Consider the following 12610-nt stretch of genomic DNA (forward strand, 5'->3'; position numbering starts at 1 on the left):
GTGGTGCGAGGATATTTATTAGGTTCTCAGCCTGAGGGAAGAAGCTGTTACCCAGTCTGGCAGTCGTAGACTTGATGCTCCAGCATTTAATTCCTAAAGATTGTGGGTGTCAAAGAGATTGGCGGATGTGTGGTACGAGACCTGAACAAATTCAACTTCGTTATTTCACGAATGCTGCCCTCAAACGTTGTTAACATTCATTCTGTCTTTGTTCCTTGAGCGTGTCCTGTCAACCAGCCAGTCCAGAATTCTTGTTGTCATGGAGAATGGCTGAGAACAGAAGCAGTTCTTGCAGTCTCCATTTCTCTAAGTTCATCTTTCTCCCTCTATGATACGTCAGTCTTCCATCAGCTGAATAACAGAACTGAGCAGCAACAAGATAAGCAAGGCCACATGGTCGACAGGCACCAGTAGAACACACAAAGGGTGAAATATACATTGATCAATTTGTACTTTTTATGACTGCACAGAAAATATATTGGAATACGATGCACTGTTTCGATGTAAGTGAACAATTGGTGAGGTGTAGAAGAGGATATTTTAGGTCCGAATGTAAATGTCTGGGTCAATACGAGTGGCATTCAGATCTGTCACTGAAAGGGTAGCGATGAGCGTACTGGAAATATAGGTGCAGCAGATAAACACCAGTAACATTTTTAAACCTGATGTGGATGTAAGGCAAAGAACACCATGAATCTATCAAGTTCAGACAGTGACCAGCCTCTGATCTCTGCTGGATAGTGGAACAGGTTTAGTAGTCCCACAGGAAACACTGAGATTCTAAAGTGTTTGAGATTATCACTCATCATTCACTCAAAATCTACATTATGCAAGCTGTCCTCTTACTACAATTGTTCTCTGGAGAACCTGCTCAGCATGGCCTACGACAATTCATCTGGGTATGATCCCATCTTGGCCCACAGACACTTCATAACGCCAGTCCATGGGGTTAATTCAGTATTAAGCCCGAAAGCTGAGTGCTACTATATATAAAGTCACACTCGATAACGGAGTCAGCTCACAGGGGAGCTGGAAGCACCAGTGACAGTAGATCAGTTTGACAATTGATCCTCTGCACTGGTTTGCCAGCTGACTGCACATCAGCTGGACTCGAAGAGCACAGGGCCAGTTCCAGAGCGAGCTGCTGCTCTGCTGACATCGGCAATCAGTGAGGAGCTTTTTCCACAAACTCAGTGTTAAAGATTCATCGGCTGAAAACACATGTCCACTATTACAAAAAGAAAATAATCTGAACTACTTAATAAAATAGATTTGGAGAAATATACTGCACAGAAAACAGGCACTTCAGCCAAACACATCCACTCTGAGCAAGTTACCTGAATGAGCTTCTTATTTGCCCTCAATGACCCTCTAAACCTTTCTAATCAATGCACATGTCCAAATGTCTTCTAAATGGTATAAACATGTCTATTAACTTAGTTTGTACTTAGTAAATCTGAGATGAATTTAGCCAGGGGATTTCCCAGCTTGTGAACTGGGAAGATCTGTGGAATGTCACTCTCTCTTTTTGGACTCTATGGAAAGTCTATGGTGGAGCACAGGGGCCGTCGGCTGAGTCCAATGCAGGATTTACAGTTGTCCAGTTATGGGGATTTCCCTCCACGGATACGTATTAGTCGCAATTAGAGATCAGACTTGACATCTGTTGCACAAAGACCAGCTCGTTCAATTCATACAAAGTCTGCAGGGTAACATAGTATTCCTCAGCTGACGAGAAATAAATCTCAATAATTTATTCACGATGCCCGATGACCTACCTTTTTTCCCTTCAGGAGCTGGGGTTTGGATTCAAAGATATTAAGTGGTGTAAAGTGCTGACCACTGATTTGCTACGTGGAAGTGGGTGAGATGCTTCTGCATTGACAGAAAAGCTGATGTCATCCTGTTACATATTCCGGCAACAATGAATATATGAGTTCGGCAAGGGGTTCTGTATAACAAATAACACGTTTATTAAACACAGAAAACAAACCCCCCAAAAGTAACCAAACACTAACGTAACCGGAAACAGCTGTTGTGCGGCAGCTCAAACAGTCCTTAAAGCGATATTGCAAAAACAGTTCATTAAAGTAGTATTGCCAAAAGTTCGATATGCTCACAGTTCAGCTAAAAGGAGAGACTTTATAAGACTATTTAAATTTTCTTTCACGTCGCTTCACTTCGATACCCGATGTCGAACTTCTCCCACGACGAATTTACAAAACGGAACGGCTTAAAGGCACTGACCTTTCCTTTATCGCACTGTCCTCAATCTCCTGCTTTCCCGCAGAGATTAACACGTGAACAGTCCACGAAATCCTTTCGAATAAGGATTAAATAAGGTCGAACCCGTTTCACCGTCGAAGTAGATCCTCCTCGATCTTCGATCTTCACTCTCCACTGATTTCGGAACTAGCAGTATTTCAAGAACCTGCTGGCAATGATCTTTTAAACTTTTGGCATTTGATAAAACTTCACCCTTCAGCTAAACTGCGTCATCCCATTAAATCACGCAGTGGCATGAAATCAACTTGACAAATCCAGCCACGAGCTGTCCCTCCTCACAGGGTGGAGTCTTCCTTTTATAACCAGTTAAAAAAAAAACTGTCACATGATCTCTACTGGTGGGAAACTGACGTTATTTCACCATCACAAGACCATTACCTCAAGTCCAGTACAGCTTCAACCCCTGTCAAGTGACAAGGGCACCACTGTCATGTCACGAGTACGTAACCATCCATTCAGGGAATATACTGTTTTTAACTTTCCATTTGTTTTACAGTACCCAGTGAAAAGCATCCACTTCATGTGACAGAAGCCATAACAGATCATAAGTCTGTTGGTTATTCAAACTCTATCTGGAGACCTAATAGAGAAATCCCATCCTTACCCATTCTGGTTTTTCTTCACTCTCATCCCTACATCTAGACTCCTGACTCTTATCTGCCTCCTGACAAGCCTTTTGATAGTATCAAGTCTCCAGGAGCTTGTCAGGACGGGGACAGGATTGGACCCAAATGCAGAACGCAGGCACTGAAGTACTAGGGGTAGGACAGGATGGGGATGCCATGGCATGCAGGGGCTTATGCAGGCGGGGCTGGATCCCCGATTTCGTGATAGGGCAGGAGGATCCCAGAGCTCGTGGCGGGCCGCATGGATCCCGGGCAGGGCCACCTCCCAGGCTAAAAACACGGAGGCATCTGCAAGGAGCGGACACCTGGGCAGGTGCGGGGCACAACCCTTAGTGAGTAATGGGTGGAAAGGGCAGAATCCCCACCGGGCAGCGGCAGTCCAGCCAGTCCTGCCCGAGGAAGGCAAGGAATCAGAAGAAAGTTGGGTCCAGGGAGAGCAGTAGGGCTACCATGATACACCGGTTTATTGGGAAGGGCAACCGACAGCGTGACAGCGCAGGCAAGGCGACTAAGGCGGAACAGCGGGACCAGCGCACAGGAGAGAAGCAGTGGAACAAGACCAACCGGACAGAACAGATGCAGAAGAGGCCGGCAACCAGGGCAAAACAGGATTCCGAGCAGGCCGGCAACCAGGGAAAGAGCAGAATTCAGAGCCGGCAGCCCAGGTACAGATCGGGTAAAACCGGCTTCGGAGTAGGACAACCCACACCCAGGCTCAGTCCGCGAGTCCCTTATAAACACCTGCCCCCTATTAGGCGACAGCTGTCCCTCCTTAAGTCAGGACGATCCAATGGCTCCGGGTGACAGGAGGGCTGGCTGGAGGAAGAGAAGAGTGCTTAGATTCATGGTACTTTGCTTCCACTATTGGGGAAGGATGGAGATGATTTGATTGGACAGGTTCCAGCTGAAACATGCTAGGTCTGAAGTCCTGACAAATCACATAACTAGGGCTGTGGACTGTATTTCACTAAATAGCAGGGAAGTCGGTTCAACAGATTGGAATTGGAATGTTTTTATTATTGCCATAGGTACCGCAATAGTGAATGTTTTGCATGTGTACCCTTGAGACAAATCAAATCATATCGTTACACAGTGTAATGAGGTAGGATAAGGTAAAACATTAATAATGCAGAAGGTGTAGAATAATGTGCTGAATAATTACAATAGAATTAAGGAAAAGTATGGATGAAATAATAGCATCCATGACATCACTGACGAGCGCTGCCTCAAAAAGGCAGCATCCATCATGAGGGACCGCCACCACCCAGGACATGCCTTCTTCCCATTTCTACCATCATGGAGGAGGTACAGGAGCCTGAAGGCACACACTCAATGGTTCAGCGACAGCCTCTTCCCATCTGACATCGGATTTCTTACTTATTTAACTTTTTTATACTATTTTTATAGAAATCTCACTGTGATTTACTGGTTTTATTATAATGTATTACGATGTACTTCTCGAGCATAACAAATTTCAAGACATATAGCAGTGATATTAAACCTAATTCTTTTTGTGAATATTAAAGAGGATACAAAGAGTACTTTTACAGATGTATAAACAGTAAAAGAGAGTGTAGAATGGATATTGGACCTCTGGGAAATGACACTGGAGAAGTTGTCAGATACACTGAAACGGCAGAGAACTGTACACGTACTTTGTGTCAGTCTCCAATGTTTTCCGTCATGAAGAGATGCCAGAAATTGAAGCCTGGGCGGCATTGAGTATCATCACTTTTAATAAGGAGATATTGCTTGGAGAGTTGTAAATCCTGACGGTGGATGGACAAGACACCACGGATTCGCAAAAAGAGGCTGAAGCGATTGTGAAGGCATTCATAGTGCAAGAATAATTAGTCAGGAATTGCTCCCTGTGACCGGGAAATCACAAATGTCACTCTACTCCTGAGGAACACAGGAAGGAAAAAGATAGGAAATTATTGGTTGCTGACCAAGATTGCAGTGGACGGTGCAATTTGAGAGTCCATGCTACGGATGAGGTATAAGTGCATCTTGGTTCTTACTTCTCCTAACAGTAAGAGTGTTCACTTTGATTTTGTAAATATGTGGATTTCATCTCCAGGCACAGTGAGTATATAAGATCCCCATTTGAATACACTAAGATATGAACTGTTTGTTCATAGTCACAGTGCATTGATTAATCTTCACAAACATGTTTATCCAAATATTTGCGCCATTGCAAAATACTCCATTTGAGGTTGTTCCCCTCCCTGAATCACAATATATAGGGGACAACCACCGAAATCTGATACAGCAGTTCAACGAAAGCAACTTCGATTTCTTCGTTACAGGTAAATCTGATTTGTCTGAGTCTTTCTGAAATAATTATTGACAAGCATTAAATGGAGATGGCTTCATTGGTAAATTGGCAGATGATGAAACAATTGATGGAGCTGTGGATAGTGTGGAGAACTGGCAATAAATTTAGCAAAATGTAGATCAATTGCAGATATAGGCTGGGAAATGGCAAATGGAAATTGACCCAGATAAATGTGACGAATTGCACCTCAGTAAGGCAAACGCAAGACAGAACACTGTTATGGGCAAGGTCCTTTGGTGTTGCTGAGCAGAGAGATCATGGCATCCTAGTTCATTGCTAGTTCTAAGTAGCTACACAAGTTGGTATGTTGTTTAGAAATAGGCTTACAACATGCTTGCATTTATTATTCAAATAATTTAGCTCAATAGTCATGTTCCTACTTTGTAAGACTCTCGTTGGGCCACATCTGGATGACTGCATACAGTTCTGGTTGCCCCACACTTGGAAGGATGCGGAGGCTTTGGAGAGGGTGAAGAATATGTTTACCAGGATGCTGCTTCATTTAGAGGGTGTGTGCTATCACAGGAGGCGTAATAAAATGTTGTTTCCACTGGAGCTCCAAAGGCTGAGGGGTAATCTGATAGAGGATTGCAGGAAGATGGAGGGTATGGACATGGTATAGGCAGGAAGGTTTAGTGTTTGGGTGTTTTTGATTTGCTTTATAGCTAGTTCATCACAACATTGTGGCCCAAATGGCCTGGTGCTGTGCTGTACTCGTCATTGTTCTATGTTCTCAAAGCATTTTCATAGCAAACTGACATGTTTGACTGTTACTTTGTAGCTGTTGGTTAAATCCTTTGCAATTTACAACTTGCTATTTCTAAACTCAAGGTAAAGATTCCAATTAGAATTTTAAATCTCTCACAATATCATTAAACATGTTGGCTCCTAAACTACACAAGCAGCAATGACGTTAAATTAGTTTCGACATTCCATGTTCATGAGATGTAGATGTTCTTCTGCACACCATTGATTTAGCATGTCGTAATTTGAGTTAATAGCACCTTTCTGTCACCTTAAACAGTCTGACATATCACAGAAACAAATATTTTCACCCATAGAACTGCCAAAGATCAGATGACTTATCTTTAAACGCTGGAATCTCTTGTACATGAAAGTCGCTGAAGGTTCTGAGATTCTCAAACCACCCTGCCTGGCACATGTGATCAATCCATGGTCAAGGTCACTAAGATCTCATTTCTCTTCTATGCTGATGTTTGGTCTCAACAGCAAATGAATCTCTTGACCATTCCAGAATGCTTTTATGCATTAAGTTACATCGAAAATTTTGGATGATGAGATATCGGCACTAACAAGTGTAATGGGATGTACGGGTGTCCATAATAAAATGGCCACTGAATGTATTATGCTCTGATTGGGCTGTCCTGAACCATTTCTCTGTCATTGAGGTATTTTAGAAGTAGAGTTTCTGATAAATTGAAAAAACAGCATCCAATCTCACTCATGCAGCAATGTTACGACAATGTGTTTGATAATGACACTGATAGAAAGGACAAGGACTGAACACCAGGGAGAACTTGCCCATCTTTTCCAAGGTACATGGAAATCACTCAAGAGGCTTTAACATCTCTGTCTGGATTGCTTCAGAGCTGCATTGAAATAGCATCCTAGAATTTGAACTGTTCACAAGATTGGACCTTGAACCCATTCTATAGCCTCAAGGGAAGAATCACACCACCTGGTCACACTTGACACTGATACGAACTCAGCATAAAAACAACTTTAGGGAAATGGAAAACAATCAGCTCAGCAAAGGCAGCAGTACAGGAACTTGCAGCTCATACGGAATGGAATCTAAATTCATACTCTCTGTGATTAAAGAAGAGAATAGTAATTTTAATGTTATTCTATGTACAATTGAAGGGTCTTCTAAAGTAGTCTTCAAGGCTACTAGAGTCTGTACTTCTGCAGATAATCTATTACCTTCAGTGACAGGTATCTGATTGTACAAGACAATATGTGGGAACTGAATTCAGCACAGATATACTATAGCCTATTGTTGAACACACACAACTTAAACTACAAAAATACAGTATTGCCTTTAAAACTGATCTGATTTACTGTCCCAGCTATCCAACGATAAGTCATTCTTGTCATATAGAAGTATGTCTGTATTCACTTTACCTGTATTCTCAGTTTTCTGAAATATTCTACCTCTCAATTTGTAGTTTCCAAAAGTCATAGGAGCAGAATTAGGCCATTTAAACCCAAAGGGTTTGCCCCACCATTCCATTTTGGCTGATTTATTATCCCTCTCAACCCCATTTGCTTCCCCTGGTCAGGAACCTTTCACAAACATACTAATGAATAATCTATCAATCTCCACTTTACACATCCCCAATCACTTAGCTTCACAGCTGTCTGTGGCAAGCAATTCCACAGATTCACCACCTTCTGGCTCGAGAAATCCCTCCTCATCCCTGTTGTAAAGGGACATACTTCTACTCCAAGGCTGTACCGTCTGGTCCCAAACTCCACCACCACAAAATACATCCTCTCTACTTCAACTCTATCTAGGTCTTTCAATAACCATAAGCTTTCAATGTCCTTCTTTTCTCTTTACCAGAGCTATCAAAAGTGAGATACCTTCCTCCAGATAATGGCCTTCCAAAAAACACTTGTCGTCCTGGTGTTTCTCCTGCTGCTTGTTAACACTGAGTTTTCCAAAGCTCAAATGACCGGACATTTTGAACACAGATTAAACAGTAATGCAGAGGGAATTTCTTCACAGGTAGGATTGTCTTACCTCCACTTCTTTAACAGTGTTCATTGTTGAAATTGCCTGCAATCCCAAAAATTGAACAGGTTCAGGAACTCAAGTTCAAATTCAATTTTCTTCACAGATATACAACCAAACGAAACAACATTCCTCTACAACGTGCTCCAACCACAGAACATTGATCGCACAAAGCACATAAAACTAAATATTGTCAAAAATAAGTGAATAAAATATAATTCACAATGCATGCAGTGTGCAGCACATTAAAAAAACAACTAACAGTAAAGAACTCACTGTCTTGTGATGAGAGGTCGGGAGTGGCAGGGCATTCATTGGTTTTGTAACCTAATGAAAGAAGCTATTACCCAGTCTAGCAGTCATAGTCCTCAAGCTCCAGTACCTCCTTCCCGATGATTATAGGTCAAAGAGATTGGGAGATACGTGCAAGGGATCCTCAATGATGCTTTGGGCTTTGACTAAATCAAATGTGTCAGATCATTAATATTCCAAACAACATTTTATTTAAAGTCAAACATCTATTTTTTGATATAATGAACATACTGAAATGCAATAAAAAAACATTAATTTTTCCAAGTCAAATTGAGTTTATTCTTATTATCATAAATTCAGTGAGGTGCGGATTCAGTACCAAGGAAAATTTGCATGCAGCAACATCACAAAGATGAAGGGACAGACAGCACACAGAATATAGATTATGCATTAGCTCTTCCTTAAGTCATGCCATATGCAATAAAGTCGATTTGCCATCATGAGTATATATTTTCAGAAGTTAATTGGCTGGAATAGTAATGAATGGGAGATTGGTTTGACTAGACAAAATAGATGAATGTTACTTGAGGCAGGCATCCCCAACAGGGCTGAAAACAACGTCAATTACAATTTCCCACGAGAAGTTACTCACGGACAGTTATAGAAAATCGTGTTGGTCTTGCAATGGAAATGTTCCCATGATACTTCAGGGTTTATTCATCGAGAAGATACTTTGATTGATGCACAAGTGGGGTGGGAGGTGGACGGAAATTTTGGAAATATTTTCTGAGGAGCTGTCTGGTCAAATTAAATAGTGAGAACTGGTGCCGAATACTTTCCTGTGTTCAATGGTGGATGATGTTCACCAATGACGGACTGGGCCATATTTAGTACATATTACAGGCTTTTCCGTACAATGGCATTGATGCTTCCATATCAGGCCAAGATGAAACCAGTCAATAAACTCTCTAACAGACATCTGTAGAAATTTGTCAATGTTTCAGATAATAATTCAAATTTTGTCAAGCTTCCAAGAAAGCATAGCATTTTTGGTGACATTCCAAATCTCCTCAAATTCCTATTGAAATATAGCCGCCGTCACACCTTCTTTACAGCTGTATCAATATGTTGGGTCCAGGTTAGCTCCTCGGACATACTGGCCCCCAGGGGCTTTAAATGGCTCCCTCACTGCATTTCTGATCCCTCCATGAGGATTGGTGTGTGTCATTCACTCAACTATAATGTGTCATCTGTCCTCATACCCGAACTCTATATTCTCAAACCCGACCTCCGGAAAACACGGTGAGGAATTTTTCCATGGGCAAGAAAGTCAATGGTCTGAGATAACTGAGCTGCAAGTTGAATTCACAATTCTTTGTTTCTTGTCAATTCACAGGAAAATATGAGCGAAAGTCTGAGAAGCAGATTCCGACGACACAACAGGTGACTTTGTGGTTTGTTAGAAGTAAAGGTCTGTTAAGATCTATTAAGAACTGTGCATTCCAGTGATCCACCACTCTCTGAATAAAAAAAAAACCCTACGCCTCACATGCCCTTTGAACACACGCCTTCTCACTTTAAATGCCTGCCCTTTGATATTTGACATTTCAACCCCGGGAATCAGATACTCCCTGTCTACTCTATCTATGCCTCTTTTAAACTTATAAACCTTCATCGGAATTCCACACATGATCTGGTGCTCCAGAGGAAACAACTCACCGTCCTTTCCAATTGTATCCAGTCTCAATTGTAAGCTAAGCTTTCGCTGAGGAAATACAGCTCCAGTAATATGATTTTTATTTCTGCATGTGTGTGTGTGGCAAATATCCATCGACATTTCCTGGTACATGCTTCAGAGCATCGACTGATGATAAGAGGATGTTCACCATGACACTGGAGTAAACTCTAGATGTCTCATTCTCCTGTGTAGTAAAGGACTTCAGTTTGCTGCATCCTACTGCAAGTTCTGAGTTATCATAATTCAAAAATGAGCAATGCTAAAAGTTCACGTGCAACGGTTGTATTTATATTTTCTGCCCATTACACTACTGGTGTTTTTGGCAGCAATAAAGGTCTTCCTTCTCTGGCTGTGTTCAGTGCTTCCTTCATCATGTCAGTGTTACGCCTGTGACAATAGACAATAGGTGCAGTAGACCATTCGGCCCTACAAGCCTGCACCGCCATTTTGAAATCATGGCTGATCAATTACTATCAATACCCTGTTCCTGCTTTGTCCCCATATCTCTTGATTCCCTTATCCATGATACCTATCTAGCTCCTTCTTGAAAGCATCCAGAGAATTGGCCTCCACTATCTTCCAAGGCAGTGCATTCCAGACCCCCACAACTCTCTGGGAGAAGACGCTTTTCCTTAACTCTGTCCTAAATGACCTCCCCCTTATTCTCAAACCATGCCCTCTGGTACTGGACTCTCCCAGCATCTGGAACATATTTCCTGCCACTATCTAGTCCAATCTCTTAATAATCTTACATGCTTCAATCAGATCCCCTCTCAATCTCCTTAATTCCAGCGTGTACAAGCCCAGTCTCTCTAACCACTCTGCGTAAGACAGTCCAGACACCCCAGGAATTAACCTCGTGAATCTACGCTGCACTTCCTCTACAGCCAGGATGTCCTTCCTTAACCCTGAAGACCAAAACTGTACACAATACTCCAGGTGAGATCTCATCAGGGCTCTGTACAAATGCAGAAGGATTTCCTTGCTCTTGTACTCAATTCCCTTTGCAATAAAGGCCAACATTCCATTAGCCTTCTTCACTGCCTGCTGCACTTGCTCATTCACCTTCAGTGACTGATGAACAAGGACTCCGAGATCTCATTTTATTGCTCCATTACCCAACTCTAAACCGTTCAGATAATAATCTACCTTCCTGTTCTTACTCCCAAAGTGGATAACCTCACACTTATTCACATTAAACGCCATCTGCCTAGTATCTGCCCACTCAGCCAGCCTATCTGTCACCCTGAATTCTCCCAGCATCCTCATCACATGTCGTACTGCCATCCAGCTTAGTATCATCAGCAAATTTGCTGATGTTATTTTTTATGCCTTCATCCAAATTATTAACGTAAGTGGTAAACAGCTGTGGTCCCAATACCGAGCCCTGTGGCACCCCACTAGTCACCACCTGCCATTCCGAGAAACACCCATTCACACCTACCCTTTGCTTTCTATCTGCCAACCAGTGTTCTATCCATGTAAATGCCTTCCCCCCGATGCCATGAGTTTTGATTTTACCCACCAATCTTCTATGTGGGACCTTATCAAATGCCTTCTGAAAATCAAGGTACACTACATCCACTGCATCTCCCCCGCCTAACTTCCTGGTTACTTCCTCGAAAAACTCCAACAGATTAGTCAAGCATGATTCACCCTTGGTAAATCCATGCTGGATCGGGCCAATCCTATCACTCCTATCTAGATATGCCACTATTTCATCCTTAATAATGGACTCCAGCATTTTTCCCACCACCGATGTCAGGCTGACAGGTCGATAGTTCTCTGTTTTCTCCCTCTTCATTTTTGAGAATTGCAAGATCGCTATTAAGTCAGGGTAGGAGACCCAGGAAATGAGAGAGAGAAGTTTGGAATGTCCTGGCCCCCAGCGATACAAAGCCACGGAAAAGGTCATTGTTTCTTGGAGGCGGAATTGTGTATTGAGTACTCTGCTTCATGGAAGCCCTCAGGCAACGTGGGCAGGTTAGGGGATGGCATCATTCCACCCTGAGTGACATCTGAGACCCTATGAGTGGGGATAAAAGAGGGTCTGGGGAACAGCTCCTTGAGACGCACCAGAAGAAAGGCTAGAACTCCTGTAACAGCGTAATAGTGAAAGCCGGCAGAAAAGCCCACGTAGAAATATAGAAATATAAAACCATAAATAATTAAATAATAATAAATTATGCCAAGTGGAAGTAATCAGTGATTCATAGTCATTTTATTCGTGACAACATTAATTCGTTATCTGCTAAGCACTGTTTCTGAGTTTAGTCTATTCATTTACTATATTAATAATTCACATGTCAAGACAAGACAAGGTAAAGGAGCAGAAGTAGGCCATTCGGCCCCTTGAGTCTGCTCCGCCACTTCACCATGAAGTTAAGTATTCTCCCATCTCCAATTTCCGACTTTTTCCCCATATTCCTTGATACCCTGACTAATTAGATTCCCATCAATCCCCTCCTTAAACACCCTCAATTATTGGGCCTCCACACTGCATGTGGCAGCGAATTCCATAATTCCACGACCATGATGCCTCAAACAGAATTACAGGACAATGAGTTCCAATCAATTTGCAATCAATGCCCACATTACACAATAATCCGTTT

At 42.3% G+C, this 12610-nt stretch overlaps 2 long non-coding RNA genes across 3 annotated transcripts in view; one reads left to right on the forward strand and one right to left on the reverse strand.

The window, feature by feature from the left end:
- LOC132390136 (uncharacterized) overlaps nucleotides 1-12610 on the forward strand; it is a 68864-nt gene that overhangs the window by 53013 nt on the left and 3241 nt on the right. The window contains exons 2-3 of the long non-coding RNA XR_009510798.1: nucleotides 7838-8002; nucleotides 9657-9703. This is a non-coding gene — a long non-coding RNA (uncharacterized LOC132390136). The remainder of the gene's footprint in view (nucleotides 1-7837; nucleotides 8003-9656; nucleotides 9704-12610) is intronic.
- Nucleotides 1-12610, reverse strand: part of LOC132390135 (uncharacterized) — a 74815-nt gene that overhangs the window by 47805 nt on the left and 14400 nt on the right. For both annotated transcript variants that reach the window (XR_009510797.1, XR_009510796.1), the window contains exon 3: nucleotides 8018-8053. This is a non-coding gene — a long non-coding RNA (uncharacterized LOC132390135). The remainder of the gene's footprint in view (nucleotides 1-8017; nucleotides 8054-12610) is intronic.

This window comes from Hypanus sabinus, unplaced genomic scaffold (assembly GCF_030144855.1).
Source record: "Hypanus sabinus isolate sHypSab1 unplaced genomic scaffold, sHypSab1.hap1 scaffold_782, whole genome shotgun sequence".
Lineage (NCBI taxonomy): Eukaryota > Metazoa > Chordata > Chondrichthyes > Myliobatiformes > Dasyatidae > Hypanus > Hypanus sabinus.